Source organism: Oncorhynchus tshawytscha, linkage group LG16 (assembly GCF_018296145.1).
Source record: "Oncorhynchus tshawytscha isolate Ot180627B linkage group LG16, Otsh_v2.0, whole genome shotgun sequence".
NCBI lineage: Eukaryota > Metazoa > Chordata > Actinopteri > Salmoniformes > Salmonidae > Oncorhynchus > Oncorhynchus tshawytscha.
Window position 1 is genome coordinate 73685272 of NC_056444.1, and position 15880 is coordinate 73701151.

At 42.4% G+C, this 15880-nt stretch overlaps 1 long non-coding RNA gene across 2 annotated transcripts; it reads left to right on the forward strand.

Annotated features, from left to right (window-relative positions):
- Positions 1 to 1992: 1992 nt before the first annotated feature.
- Positions 1993 to 15738, forward strand: LOC112216332. Of its 2 annotated transcripts, none has more exons than XR_002948305.2 (5): positions 1993 to 2820; positions 8235 to 8412; positions 10263 to 10452; positions 11901 to 12064; positions 15567 to 15738. It is a non-coding gene; the product is annotated as an uncharacterized LOC112216332 (long non-coding RNA). The 2 variants fall into 2 exon arrangements; XR_002948304.2 differs by having other exon boundaries at positions 8235 to 8331; positions 10193 to 10452.
- Positions 15739 to 15880: the final 142 nt, after the last annotated feature.

Here is a 15880-nt window from a genome sequence, read left to right on the forward strand (position 1 = left end):
GTGTAGAAGCACTGTGGCTAGAAAAAACTCCCTAGAAAGGCCAACACCTAGGAAGAAACCTAGAGAGGAACCAGGCTATGAGGGGTGGCCAGTCCTCTTCTGGCTGTGCCAGGTGGCGATTATAACAGAACATGGCCAAGATGTTCAAATGTTCATAAATGACCAGCATGGTCAAATAATAATAATCACAGTAGTTGTCGAGGGTGCAACAGTTCAGCACCTCAGGAGTAAATGTCAGTTGGCTTTTCATAGCCGATCATTAAGATTATCTCTACCGCTCCTGCTGTCTCTAGAGAGTTGAAAACAGCAGGTCTGGGACAGGTAGCACATCCGGTGAACAGGTCAGGGTTCCATAGCCGCAGGCAGAACAGTTGAAACTGGAGCAGCAGCACGGCCAGGTGGACTGGGGACAGCAAGGAGTCATCATGCCAGGTAGTCCTGAGGCATGGTCCTAGGGCTCAGGTCCTCCGAGAGAAAGAAAGGGAATTAGAGAGAGCATACTTAAATTCACACAGGACACCGGATAAGACAGGTGAAATACTCCAGATATAACAAACTAACCCTAGCCCCCCGACAAACTACTGCAGCATAAATACTGGAGGCTGAGCCAGGAGGGGTCAGGAGACACTGTGGCCCCATCCGATGATACCCCCGGACAGGACAAACAGGAAGGATATAACCCCACCCACTTTGCCAAAGCACAGCCCCCACACCATTAGAGGGATATCTTCAACCACCAACTTACCATCCTGAGACAATGGCCGATTATAGCCCACAAAGATCAACCCAAGGGGGGGCGCCAACCCAGACAGGAAGATCACGTCAGTGACTCAACCCACTCAAGTGACTCACCCCTCCTAGGGACAGCATGAAAGAGCACCAGTAAGCCAGTGATTCAGCCCCTGTAATAGGGTTAGAGGCAGAGAATCCCAGTGGAGAGAGGGGAACCGGCAAGGCAGAGACAGCAAGGGCGGTTCGTTGCTCCAGAGTCTTTCCGTTCACCTTCACACTCCCGGGGCAGACTACACTCAATCATATGACCCACTGAAGAGATGAGTCTTCAGTAAAGACTTAAAGGTTGAGGCTGAGTCTGCATCTCTCACATGGGTAGGCAGACCATTCCAATAAAATGGAGCTCTATAGGAGAAAGCCCTGCCTCCAGCTGTTTGCTTAGAAATTCTAGGGACAACTAGGAGGCCTGCGTCTTGTGACTGTAGCGTACATGTAGGTATGTACGGCAGGACCAAATCTGAAAGATGGGTAGGAGCAAGCCCATGTAATGCTTTGTAGGTTAGCAGTAAAACCTTGAAATCAGCCCTTGCCTTAACAGGAAGCCGGTGTAGGGAGGCTAGCACTGGAGTAATATGATCACATTTTTCAGTCCGGATTCTAGCAGCCGTATTTAGCACTAACTGAAGTTTATTTAGTGCTTTATCCAGGTAGCCTGAAAGTAGAGCATTACAGTAGTCTAACCTAGAAGTAAGAAACATGGATTCATTTTTCTGCATCATTTTTGGACAGAAAGTTTCTGATTTTTGCAATGTTACGTAGATGGAAAAAAGCTGTCCTTGAAACAGTCTTGATATGTTGGTCAAAAGAGTGATCAGGGTCCAGAGTAACGCCATCAAGATTAATTGTCAGATTCAACAGAAGATCTCTTTGTTTCTTGGGACCTAGAACAAGCATCTCTGTTTTGTCCGAGTTTAAAAGTAGAAAGTTTGCAGCCATCCACTTCCTTATGTATGAAACACAGGCTTCTAGCGAGGGCAATTTTGGGGCTTCACCATGTTTAATTGAAATGTACAGCTGTGTGTCATCCGCATAGCAGTGAAAGTTAACATTATGTTTTCGAATGACATCCCCAAGAGGTAAAATATATATTGAAAACAATTGTGGTCCTAAAACGGAACCTTGAGGAACACCAGAATTTACAGTTGATTTGTCAGAGGACAAACCATCCACAGAGACAAACTGATATCTTTTCGACAGATAAGATCTAAACCAGGCCAGAACTTGTCCATGTAGACCAATTTGGGTTTCCAATCTCTCCAAAAGAATGTGGTGATCAACGGTATCAAAGGCAGCACTAAAGATCTGTTGATGCAGTGTTTGGTAGTTTTGTTACTGAAACACAATGTATTCCTGTATAGTTAAATGAGCCCCTAGTTAAGAAGACTAGACACTACTATGTTTATTGTTATTTATTCTCACTTTAGTCTTTCATCACACTTATCTTCAGAGATGGTGTTAAAGCACTCCGTACCAGTGATAGTGGTCCAAAGCCACTACTCCTGTGTTGCAGGAAGTGTTATGTGTATGCAGACCATGGAGATGAAGAGGGGGCTAGCCATGGAGCCAGTGGCTGTATAGGAGTACTGCACACTGAAGAATGTTAACTTCTTTCCGTGTGGCTTCGTAGTGCACCCAAATGCTCCGTGGTTAGGATCCTCTCCAGATGGAATCATATTTGATCCCAGTGTAAGACCACACTTTGGACTCTTAGAGGTCAAGTGCCCAAATGTACCAAGTTATGTTGACTGCCCTTACCTGAAGATACAGAATGGAGAGCTGAAGTTGAGATCTCATGCTTACTACTGGCAGGTGCAAGGTCAAATCCTTCTCACAGGTTGTAGCTGGTGTGACTTTGTCAGCTGTGCACAGGAGGACATCCTAGTTGAAAGGATATATTAAGATCTACAGGTTTCAAAAACTATAAGAGAGAAGGTTGACCACTTTTATTTTTACCACTACTTGCAGAAGTGTCTCTCGCACCTGAATGGATCCCCTGCATGGGTGCCATATTTAGTGGTTTTATGAAAAGTAAGTATTGATGTTCTTGTGAAGAAATCTACAGTAGAATAGATTTGTTTAAAAAATGTTCAACAGTTCAGTTAATCAATTGCACATCTTCAACATCGTATTCAATCTTGCATTCTGGTTATTCTGTGTTTACCTGATTTCTTCCCCCCACCCCTGTTACTCATTGCCTAATTAAAGCCAATACAAGCTCCACACAAACTGATATTCACTACAACACAAATGATTGATACATGTCATAGATAAACAAATTATTTTTCTGCTAGAAAATAAACAGGTACATTTACACTGGCTTGGCCCATGCTCTGACCAAAGGTCCGTTTTGATAGTTGACCAACAGGCACGCCACTGCAAATAATTGGTTGATGCTGCCTGAGATGGTCAGGGGGATGACTGTGTCAAACAGCTTGTGCTCCTTTACTCTGCGGATCATTCTTTCAACATGCACTCTCAGCCTGGCAATGGATTGGGTCTCCCTAACCTCATGCGCTGGCATCTGTGTGCGTCTTGACATAAAGGCTGGCCGGTAGACCTTGCACAGAACAATAATCTACGAGAAATCCCTTATCCACCATAATGGCCATGTCAGGGGTGAGTAAGGAAAGAATTCCAGACTGCTTGAAGATCTCCACGTCACTCACAGATTCAGCATACAACAATGACACAAAAGTGACAGCTCCATGTGGTGACATTCCCAACATGCCCTTAAAGGTACAGTGTGAATTGTAGGAAGAAAACACCTCACTCTGCAGTAGTAGTGAAGATGGTGTCTGGCAGCAGAGTTCAGTGCAGTCGATCACTATCTGGGTGTCTGGATAGTCCTTGAACTCAGGTGGCAGGTGGGCTTTTACGGTTTTCTTGGGGATCCATATCTGCTCATCCAAGCAGACAGTAGAGGAAGTTGGCCCAAGAGATGATAATCCGGCTCACTGTCGATTGGTGGATGCTGAACCGATGGGCTAAATCCTTCTGCTTCAGACCTAGCGACAGATAAACAAGAAGAACTCGTCGATTGATGGCAGTGTCTGAACTTAAAGAAACCCATTTTAGTACAATAGTCCTTATATTCGGTCCATAACAAAAAGTAAATCATGTTTAACAATTACAGTAAGAACAAATAATATACTCAAGTATTTAATGAAGTTGTCCCTTACCGGTTTTCTTCGAGTAACACTTGTTTCAGATGGATTGGTGCTTGTGACTCTTATAAACTTGGTCTCTGCTGCCCGCTCAATCAAGTGCCAGAAGGCCATCAGGTGGGTGTAGCTTGCAAATCTAAAGATGGACCCAGAGTATTTGAATACCAAAAAAGCTCATTACTGTTATTGCCCATCTTCTCTAAGCACTAGACATGACCTAGCTGCTATTGTAGCCTCGTTTCTTGTTACTGCAATTCGTACTGTAATTCACAGCAGCTATCAACACAGCAGTGAATTTGTTTTAAATGTTCTGTTATTTAACATCGAAAGTGGACTAAGAACCAAATCTTATTTGAAGCAACGACCTGGGAGCATTTTTGGGGGTTAACTGAAAACTAATGTAAGGACAATATACATTCAATGTGCCTACTTAGGCTAAGATATGCTAGCCTAGTTTCAAATAACAATGAACATGTACTTAAAGGTAAGATGGACTTTGGGATAATAATACTAATAATTAATAGTAAATAAAACAATAGTAATGCTGGATAATAATAAACCATTACTGTACCTTGTGTAAAAACGTATATCCTCGTCAGAACCAGCAAATCGCTGTAGACCAAAGCCGCGTTGGGTGGTCAGTTTCTCCAGCTTGGCTCGAAGCTCCTCAATTTCTCTTGTCCAGGGCTGCGGGTTCAGGGACTGCAAAGTAATCATGGGTCTGGACCCCATCAGAGACGGCATAGTCCATAGGCAGCGCACCTTGTTCTTCATCCCCCTCAGTCGGAGCAGGAGGTTTCTGTCTTCTTTCCCAAACACCAGGCCCCCCCCCCCAATTTTTCCCTCAACTAAGTCACTTTTGAAAAAATGTGTTCTACACACCTTTGTGTTTGGTGACCGTAAAGTTGTCAAAACGTACTGCCACCAACCACCTTTTTCTGAGCTCTACTTTGACTGGGAAACAATGGAAGCTCACAATACCATTACATTTGGAAGAAACTGAACACAGAGGCACTGAACAATGTTCATTAGCACCTCCTTTGCTGGACTGTAATTTAAACGTAGTCATTGCGAACGATTTCAGTCAGAAATGCATCGACGATAGCTAGTAAGCTAATGATAAAAACAATAGCAGAACTTGCTCCGGAAGTCATCAACCCGGTCAGAAGTAAATTAGAACGTTGGGGGCGGTATAATGCATAGAGCCTATTATTGCACCCATACTGCTCGTCCGCGTCAATGAGCGTCTGCGTTGCCAAGGACTAAAATAGAAGTCCTTTCTATTTCTGACGCAGATCACGCTGCAAGTCCTGCCTCTCCCATCTCCTCATTGGTTTATAGAAGCAGGTACCCACGTGCCATCTCCTCATTGGTTATACCCATGTGGGTGATTGAAAGATGAACTGTGTTGCAGGTCGTTGTGGTAGTACTATTAGTTTAGATGCCAATCACCATATAAGTTCAAAGATGAAAAAGCCTGGAAGGAGGAGAGATGACTAGAAACGATTCGGTTGACTGTTTTATGTGTGGATTAATTGTCGGAGTAGAGGACCTTGTGCATTTCAGGTCAAATAACAACTCACTGTTTATATCCCAGGACAAATTAGCTAGCAACAGCAAGCTAGCTAAATATGACAAATTAGCTAGCAAGTGCAAGCTAACTAGCTAAATTGCCATAAATGTGTCATGCTTTTCAAGCTGTCCCCAAATGAATGTAATTGGTTCAGTTTGTTTTTATATTTTAACCTGCATGTTGTGATCGTGTTTGGTGTAGGGGGACAAAATAAATGTATGCATGATGGCGCACGTGCACAGCTGGTGTGGGTTCAGTGTTAGCCAGGCAGGTACAGAACTGACTGATTAGGCGCCTCCAATCATCACATTGTTAGCTAAAATGCAGGGCAAATGCAGATTCAGTTCTGCCTTGCAGGATATTGATGTTTAGGAATGACTTTGCCAGACCCATCCAGCGACGTAGTGGAGGGTAAATAGCGTTTACGCTATTTTTTTAATAATCCTGTGTAGCTCAGTTGGTACAGCATGGCGCTTGCAATGCCAGGGTTGTGGGTTCGATTTCCACTGGGCACCAGTACTAAAATGTATGCAGTCACTACTGTACATCACTCTGGAGAAGAGTGTCTGCTAAATGATTAAAATGTACATTTGTGAAATGGCATTTACTCGCCTTTTTTATTTTAATTATCGTTTATCCACATATTATTGCCTTCCCAGTGTTGATCAATGCTCAGAAGGCTTCTTGATCTGAGTTCTAATCTCGCCTACCTATGCGAGTAGACCACGACATAGGCCGAGAGGTGAAACAAACTACTTCAAACCAGACTTTTAGTGGCAAATGGCAGAGACGCTGCTGACAGTGGGATTTTTTTTCACATCCCTCAACTCCTGCCGTGACAACAGACATCCCCCAAACAAAACCCCCCTGACTCTTGGAGAACGAGTATACAACTGGTAAAAAGTCGCTGATATTTCAATCAGATGTCTAGCTAGCTAGGTAGCTCAAGGGCTGTATCACATCCGGCCGTGATGGGGAGTCCCATAGGGCGGCGCACAATTGGCCCAGCGTCATCCGGGTTTGGTTGGGGTAGGCCGTCACTGTAAATAAGAATTTGTTCTTCACTGACTTGTATAGTTTGTCGGAAGTTTACATAAACCTTAGCCAAATACATTAAACTCAGTTTTTCACAATTCCTGACAATTAATCCTAGTAAAATTTCCTTAATTAGGTCCGTTAGGATCACCACTTTATTTTAAGAATGTGAAATGTAAGAATGATAGTAGCCTTCGGGTAGCCTTCCACAAGCTTCCCACAATAAGTTGGGTGAATTTTGGCCCATTCCGTCTGATGTAACTGAGTCAGGTTTGTAGGCCTCCTTGCTCGCACACACTTTTTCAGTTCTGCCCACAACGTTTTTTTATAGGATTGAGGTCAGGGCTTTGTGATAGCCATTCCAATACCTTGACTTTGTTGTCCTTAAGCCATTTTGCCACCCCCGTGCATCATGGTTGGGATGGTGTTCTTCGGCTTGCAAGTCTCCCCCTTTTTCCTCCAAACATAACGATGGTCATTATGGCCAAACCATTCTATTTTTGTTTCATCCCAGAGGACATTTCTCCAAAATGTATGATCTTTGTCTCCATGTGCAGTTGCAAACCGTAGTTTGGCTTTTTTTATGGCGGTTTTGGAGCAGTGGCTTCTTCCTCGCTGAGTGGCTTTTCAGGTTATGTCGATGTAGGACTCGTTTTACTGTGGATATAGATACTTTTGTACCTGTTTCCTCCAGCATCTTCACGAGGTCCTTTGCTGTTGTTCTGGGATTGATTTGCACTGTTCGCACCAAAGTACGTTCGTCTCTAGGACACAGAATGCGCCTTTCTCCTGAGCGGTAAGATGGCTGCGTGGTCCCATGGTGTTTATACTTGCATACTATTGTTTGTACAGATGAACATGGTGCCTTCAGGCGTTTGGAAATTGCTCCCAAGGATGAACCAGACTTGTGGAGGTCTACAATTGTTTTTTCTGAGGTCTTGGCTGATTTATTTAGATTTTCCCATGATGTCAAGCAAAGAGGCACTGAGTTTGAAGGTAGGCCTTGAAATACATCCACAGGTATACCTCCAATTGACTCAGATGATGTCAATTAGCCTATCAGAAGCTTCTAAAGTTGGTATTTTATTGTTTTAAAAAAAGTGTTTATTTATAAAGTATTTCCTTTACTGCATTGTTGGTTAAGGGCTTGTAAGTAAGCACTTCACTGTAAGGTCTACACGTGTATTCAGCGCATGTGACATAACGTTTGATTTGATGTCTTGTTTTGAGGTGTTTCGACTGATTTCACTTCTATGCTAGCTAACTTACTAACAATTTATTTGAGAGATGGGTGCTCATTGTGCAAATGTATATATGTTTTTAATAAAGATTTGGAGACTAAATATAGTTTGTTAACAATCTAAGCCAACCCTGTCCGTTTTGCCCCAATGTTCTGCTTGCATCGGTTTTGTTGTTAAATAACCAACCCGTCTATAGCACCGTAAAACCACTCTGCTTGACCTTCCATGTACAATACAGTGCCAGCAGAGGGCACAGTGTGATATTTTGCTGCAGACTGCACAGATAGTTTGCCATATTTTGTGAATAACTTCTTAGCAAATGCATGTGAAACCTCTGTTCAATATGTATTTTGTGTTAAACTTGAAGCTGAAGTTTTTGTTTGAAGATTTTAATATTTTTTGCCCTGTTATTGTGTGTTCTCTCTACAGGTCCGTACAGTGAGATCCAACCAGAGGTGTGTCTTCTACGTGGAGGGGACCCGCTGCTCTAACCATTTTATCCCAATGACACGACACTGCATCTGTTGTATCCGTCATAGATCATACTATGATCCATCATGGGTTGATTTTAAAATGTGCACGAGTACAATAACTTACATGGACTTATGTAAGTTATTAATGCTCTTTGTGGCAAAACATACAACATAAGCTTGGATGTTGCCATGTTAACCAGCCAGCCTCGCTACTTGGACATTTGTGCCCTTCAAATTCTTACATGTGCTTGAACTGAAGAAGATGCACCTGCATTTTCACACTCCCTCTTATTGTGAACGTGGCCTTAAATCAAGTTTGGCAGCTTGTTGTAGCTGTCCAGATCCAAACCAGGGCAACATTAACCTCTTCCCATGGTCTGTTGGTTTTCCCCCATTCTAGCAAAGGGGATAGTCAATTCAGTTGGAAGGAACAAACACCTCCTTTTCTCCTTAACAAATGATAATATCATTATTTCAAGCAGATGCATACATCCAACAATGTTTTCAAACGTAACCTGCTTACAGTGCATTCAGAAAGTATTCATACCACTTGACTTTTTCCACATTTTATTACGTTACAGCCTTATTCTAAAATTGATTAAATCGTTTTTTTCCCCTCAATCGATTGGATTCAAATCCGGGCTCTGGCTGGGCCACTCAAGGACATTCAGAGACTTGTCCCGAAGTCACTCCTGTGTTGTCTTGGCTGTGTGCTTAGGATTGTTGTCCTGTTGGAAGGTGAACCTTCACCCCAGTCTGAGGTCCTTAGCACTCTAGAGTAGGTTTTCATCAAGGATCTTTCTGTACTTTGCTCTGCTCATCTTTCCCTCGATCCTGACTAGTCTCAGTCCCTGCTGCTGTAAAATATCTTGGTGGTTCCAAACTCCTTCCAATTAAGAATGATTGAGGCCATGGTGTTCTTGGGGACCTTCAATGCTGCAGACATTTTTTGGTACCCTTCCCCAGATCTGTGCCTCGACACAATCCTGTCTCGGAGCTCTATGGACAATTTCTTCGACCTCATGGCTTGGTTTTTTCCTTGGCATGCACTGTCAACTGTCGGACGTGATATAGACAGGTGTGTGCCTTTCCAAATCATGTCCAGTTAATTGAATTTACCACAGGTGGACTCCAATCAAGTTGTAGAAACATCAAGGATAATCAACGGAAACAGGATGCACCTGAGCTCATTTTCGAGACTCATAGCAAAGGGTCTGAACACTTATGTAAATAAGGTATTTCTGTATTGTATTTTTTTATAAATTTGCAAAAATATCTAAACCCGTTTTCGCTTTGTCACTATGGGGTATTGTGTGTAGATTGATGAGACAACAGTAGTTTAATCAACTTTAGAATAAGGCTGTAATGTAACAAAATGTGTGGAAAAGTCAAGGGGTCTGAATACTTTCTGAATGCACTGTATAGTCACCAAGAGTAAGCTGAACATAATGACTGATGTAGCAAGTGATTCAGCTGTTGATTTAGCATGTTTTTCCAAGAATCAATAAACCCTGATTTAATTCAAAGTAAAGCTATTGTAAATGAGGTACAGAGTATCGTTGTACAAAACCAAACAACCTTGTAAATAATTTGCACCTTCCAGCTTTGTAGTGAGCTTGTGTGACGTAACGCTGGTAATCGCTGCATAAGTCTAATTCATAGTGTAATTATATTAAGTTTATTGGTATGTGGTAATTGTAGTAACCCTGATAATCTCCATGTTATATGTGTTCCTAACTGGTAGATGTTTGTTTCTGTTTAACTTCTTAATGCCATATGCTTCTATGGAAATGCAATAACATCCTATAGACTTAATATCCTAGATCTAATAGTCACGGTATGATGGTGTTTTCCACAAAGATGCAATCTAATACTTTATTTAATTAAGTGTTTATCCTTGACCATAAGACTAAGACATCTACAAGGACAGTAACCAGGTACTGTTTAACATGTGTCCGGGGCTAAAAGATGTTCCGTGTGATAGGCCGGTCCACATGGGCCAGTCTGAGGAGCCTCGCTGCCTCCTGCATCTCTGCCTGCCGCCCCCCATGTACCAGCCTGAACAGCAAACAACCCTGGCCCCAGAGCAGCTAGATGCAGTACTACCCAGAGACATGTACCTGAGTGCTGCAGCGTTACAGCCCACGGAGAGCCTGCCACTAGAGCTCAGCGACGTACGTAAAGTCTGACTCCCACCAAGTTTCCTGCTCTTATGATATATCCATAATATAATGATTAACCCATGGCTAATATACCCAGAATTTTTTTTCAACTGATTTTCACCCCAAATATTAATTTACACTCTCCCTAATCAAGTCTGGCAGCTTGTTGTAGCTGTTCAGATCCAAACCGGGACAATGTTAACCTCTTCTTATGGTCTGTTGGTTTTCCCCCATATTAACAAAGGGGATAGTCAATTCAGTTGGAAGGAATAAACGCCTTTATTCCTCAAATGTTCACCCCCAAACTGTCTAAAATGTTGCATGTTTTGACTCCCATATGTTTTAAGTGTTATACTCTGGTGGGGAATGTGCATGAGTGCAACTGCACTGAAAATGCAAACCTCTGCTCAAAGCTACTTCCTGCCTTTGCAACACAGCTGTCTAACGTGCTGACCACACTGCCAGCGTTGCGAGCGTTGAATAACATGTATGTGTACATTCTATTTTACAATTTTATCCAAACTGCTCGCCCGCATCAATTAGCATCTGCGTAGCCAGGCACTAATATATTACTTGGTTCTATTTTTTATATTTGTGCGCTGCAAGTTCGTCCTCTCCCATCTCCTCATTGGGTTTTAGGAGCATATACCCGCGTGGGGGATTCAAAGATGAACTGAGGTCCACACTCAAGTCCAGTTGGTGGTGGTAATGCACCTTTAAAGTTAGTTGCCAACTGCCATATAAAGTCCACAGAAGAAGACTGAAGGAGGAGAGATTACTAGAAACTAACTAGGTTTCCCCTTTAATCTGTCAATTTAATTGTCAAGAGTAGGGAACACGCTTTTTTTGTGACTCAAAAGGGGTCAAAATTCTACAAAGATCCAGAAAATAACAACCCAATGTTTATATTCCAGGACAAATTAGCTAACAACAGCAAGCTAGCTAGCTAAATGTGCATGACCTTTCCTCAAATTAATCTAGTTGGTTCAGAGTTCGTTTTGATATTTCAACCTGCGTGTCCTGATCTCGTCTGGTGTGGATGGACAAAATCAACATGCCCAGTCTAGTCAGCATGTAAGAATGTGTTAATAAATTAACCATGACCGTCTCCAGGATTTGCACATGATTTCTCACTTGATTTCCTGGGATGCCAGACAAAACCCAATATAAAAGTTCAGGCTTTTTTTTAAGGCATGAATACAAACTTAAATGATGGGTCTTTGATACCAAAATAGCTTCTAAAATACTTTGATACTAAAACAACACTTTGCTACACACACCTCCTAGAACAGCGTTAACAAGGCTTACAGTTTGGCTGTACATTCTCACAAAAATCTGCCTTTTACTCTCCCTGCAGCCTATTTAGCTGTATTAATCTACTTTGAGGAATATAAACTTCTTGCAGCGTATGTCCTCCCCCCCATCTGTTAATTTCCTGTTGGACACCCCACTACATCCAGGTCCTAAGTCCATTCTGACGTGTCACACAGCCTTGGCCCTGGAGAACCAGGCTATCAGGGCCATTGCTGAGGCCCCAAAGGACTTCCTGACCGGGGCTGAGCTGGACACGACGACTCGGCTGACATGGAGCTCTGTGAGAGAGAGATGGTCTATAGAGGACCAGGTGAGATGTCATGTTTAATTCTTGATAATGATTGTGGACCAGTAGCCTTGTGAACCAGCCAGACCTGTCTATAGCTCACTCTTGTTAAATGGAATGGGGAGCGCAAAAATCAGGCTGGTCCTACGTGGCTAGTGGACCAGAGCCCTATATAGGTGTTTGTCTACCATTTTATTATGGTACTCTGCATCAACCCTCTTTAGCTGCAGCACTGTCAAAGCTGTTATTTATACATTGGCATTTGAGTCATTTAGCAGACGCTCTTGTCCAGAGCGACTTACAGGAGCAATTAGGGTTGGGTTAAATTCGGAAGACACATTTCAGTTGAATGCATTCAATTGTACAACTGACTAGGTTATCCCCCTTTCCCAAGTAGGGTTAAGTGCCTTGCTGAAGGGCACATCAACAGAATTTTCACCTAGTTGGCTCGGTGATTCGAACCAGGGACCCTACGGTTACTGGCCCAACATTCTTAACTGCTAGGCTACCAGCACAACAATAATTGTACATTGTAAAAGTAACCGTACTCCATAGAACAGTACATTGCTCTTAGTCATAGTCTTAGTTACTATACAGTGCATTCAGAAAATTTTCAGACACTGAGTTTTTCCACAGCCTTATTCTAAAATTGATTAAATAGTTTTTTCCCCCCTCAATCTACACTACCTGAATGACAAAGCAAAAACAGATTTTTCTAAAATGTATCTAATGTATAAAATAAATGGAAACATGACATTGACATAAGTATTCATACCCTTTTCTCAGTACTTTGTTGAAGCGTTTTTCTCCTCTGCAGAATCTCTCAAGTTCTTGTCAGGTTGGCTGGGGAGTGTCGCTGTACTGCTATTTTCAGGTCTCTCCAGAGATGTTCGATTGGGTTCAAGTCCGGGCTCTGGCTGGGCCACTCAAGGACATTCAGAGACTTGTCCTGAAGCCACTCCTGTGTTGTTCTGGCTGTGTGCTTAGGGTCTTTGTCCTGTTGGAAGGTGAATTTTCGCCCGAGTCTGAGGTCCTGAGTCTCCCAGTCCCTGCCTCTGATAAAAAATATCCACAGCAGGATGCTGCCACCACCGTGCTTCACCTCCGGACATGACGCTTGGCATTCAGGGCAAGAGTTCAATCTTGGTTTCATCAGGCCAGAGAGTCTTGTTTCTCATGGTCTGAGAGTCATTTTGGTGCCTTTTGGCAAACTCCAAGTGGGCTGTTGTCTTTTACTGAGGATTGGCATCCGTCTGGCCACTCTACCATAAAGGCCTGATTGGTGGAGTGCTGCATAGATGGTTGTCCTTCTGGAACTCTGGAGCTCTGTCAGTGACCATCAGGTTCTTGGTCACCTCCCTGACCAAGGCCCTTCTCCCCTGATTGCTCAGTTTGGCCAGGCGGCCAGCTCTATGAAGAGTCTTTGGAACCCCAAACTTCTTCCATTTAACAGTGTGTTCTTGGACCTTCAATGCTGCAGAAATATTGTGGTACCCTTCCCCAGATCTGTGCCTCGACACAATCCTGTCTCAGAGGTCTACGGCAATTCCTTCAACCTAATGGCTTGGTTTTTGCTCTGACATGCACTGTCATCTGTGGGACCTTAGACAGGTGTGTGTGTCTTTCCAAATCATGTCCAATCAATTGAATTTACCACAGGTGGACTCCCATCAAGTTGTAGAAACATCAAGGATGATCAATGGAAACCGGAGGCATCTGAGCTCAATATCGAGTCTTAAATATTCTGAATACTTATGTAAATAAGATACACTACCTGTCAAAAGTTTTAGATCACCTACTCATTCAAGGGTTTTTCTTTATTTTACTATTTTCTACATTGTAGAATAATAGAAGACATCAAAACTATGAAATAACACATAAAATCAAGTGTTAAACAAATTCAAAATACATTTTAGATTTGAGAATTCAAATAGCCACCCTTTGCCTTTGACAGCTTTGCACACTCTTGGCATTCCCTCAACCAGCTTCACCTGGAATGCTTTTCCAACAGCCTTGAAGGAGTTCCCACATATGTGGAGCACTTGTTGGCTGCTTTTCCTTCACTCTGCGCTCCGAATCATTCCAAACCATCTCAATTGGGTTGAGGTTGGGGGGGATTGTGGAGGCCAGGTCACCTGATGCAGCACTCCATCACTCTCCTTGGTCAAATAGCCCTTACACAGCCAGGAGGTGTGTTGGGTCATTGTCCTGTTGGAAAACAAATGATAGTCCCACTAAGCCCAAACCAGATGGGATGGCGTATCGCTGCAGAATGCTGTGGTGGCCATGCTGGTTAAGTGTGCCTTGAATTCTAAATAAATCACAGACAGTGTCACCAGCAAAGTACCCCCACACCATAACACCTCCTCCTCCATGCTTTACGGTGGGAAATAAAAGTGCGGAGATCATCCGTTTACCCACACCGCGTCTCACAAAGCGATACCCACACGGCGATTGGAACAATAAATCTCCAATTTGGATCATCAGAACAAAGGACAAATTGAAGCAAATGTCCTTTGCTCGTGTTTCTTGCCCAAGCAAGTCTCTTCTAATTGGTGTACTTTAGTGGTTTCTATGCAGAAACTCGACCATGAAGGCCTGACTCCGTCTCCTCTGAACTGTTGATGTCTGTTACTTGAACTCTGAAGCATTTATTTGGGCTGCAATTTCTGAGGCTGGCAAGTCTAATGACAGCAGAGGTAACTCTGGATCTTCCAGTCCTGTGGCGGTCCAGTTTCATCATAGCGCTTGATGTTTTTTGCGACTGCACTTGAAGAACTTTCAAAGTTCTTAATTTTCCGCATTGACTGACCTTCATGTCTTAAAGTAATGATGGACTGTCGTTTCTCTTTGCTTATTTGAGCTGCTGTTGCCATAATATGGACTTGGACTTTTACCAAATAGGGCAGTCTTCTGTATATCCCCCATATCTTGTCACAACACAACTGATTGGCTCAAACGCATTAAGAAGGAAATAAATTCTACAAATTAACTTTTAACCAGGCACACCTGTTAATTGAAATAGATTCCAGGTGACTACCTCATTAAGCTGGTTGAGAGAATGCTAAGAGAGTGTGACAGCTTTGCAAAGGCATAGGGTGGCTGTTTGAAGAATCTCAAATATAAAGTAAGTTTTGATTTAACACTTTTTTTTTTTGCTACTACATGATTCCATATGTTTAGACGTCTTCACTATTATTCTACAATGTGGAAAATAGTCAAAATAAAGAAAAACCCTTGAATGAGTAGGTGTTCTAAAACTTTTGACCAGTAGGGTAACTGTTTTTAATTTTGAATACATTTGCACACATTTCTAAACTTTTTATTTATTTTTTTGCTTTGTCATTGTGATATTGATGATTTATTTTTTATTTAATCAATTTTTGAATAAGGCTGTAACAAAATGTGGAAAAGGGGAAGGGGTCTGAATACTTTCCAAAACACTGTATGTTGAAGAAAATATTTCAACACCATAGGAACAGACTATGTAATTTGTCTGAACTGCATTTCTTCTTGTTCTCTCCAGATTGTCATGGAGGTGATGGGGAACCTACAGAAAACTCAACAGAACTGGACCATGTTGCTGCAGATGAGAAGATATTTACCTCAACCTATGTTCTAAAGTGGATTAAATAAATGTTTTTCCTCATCAATCTACACACAATACCCCATAATGACGAAGAAAATACAGTTTAAAAAAAAATGTTTGCAAATGAGAGTTGTCTGGTACATTCTGTTTCCATTGATTATCCTTGATGTTTACAACTTTATTGGAGTCCACCTGTGGTAAATTTAATTTGGACATGATTGGAAAGGCACACAACTGTCTATAAGGTCCCA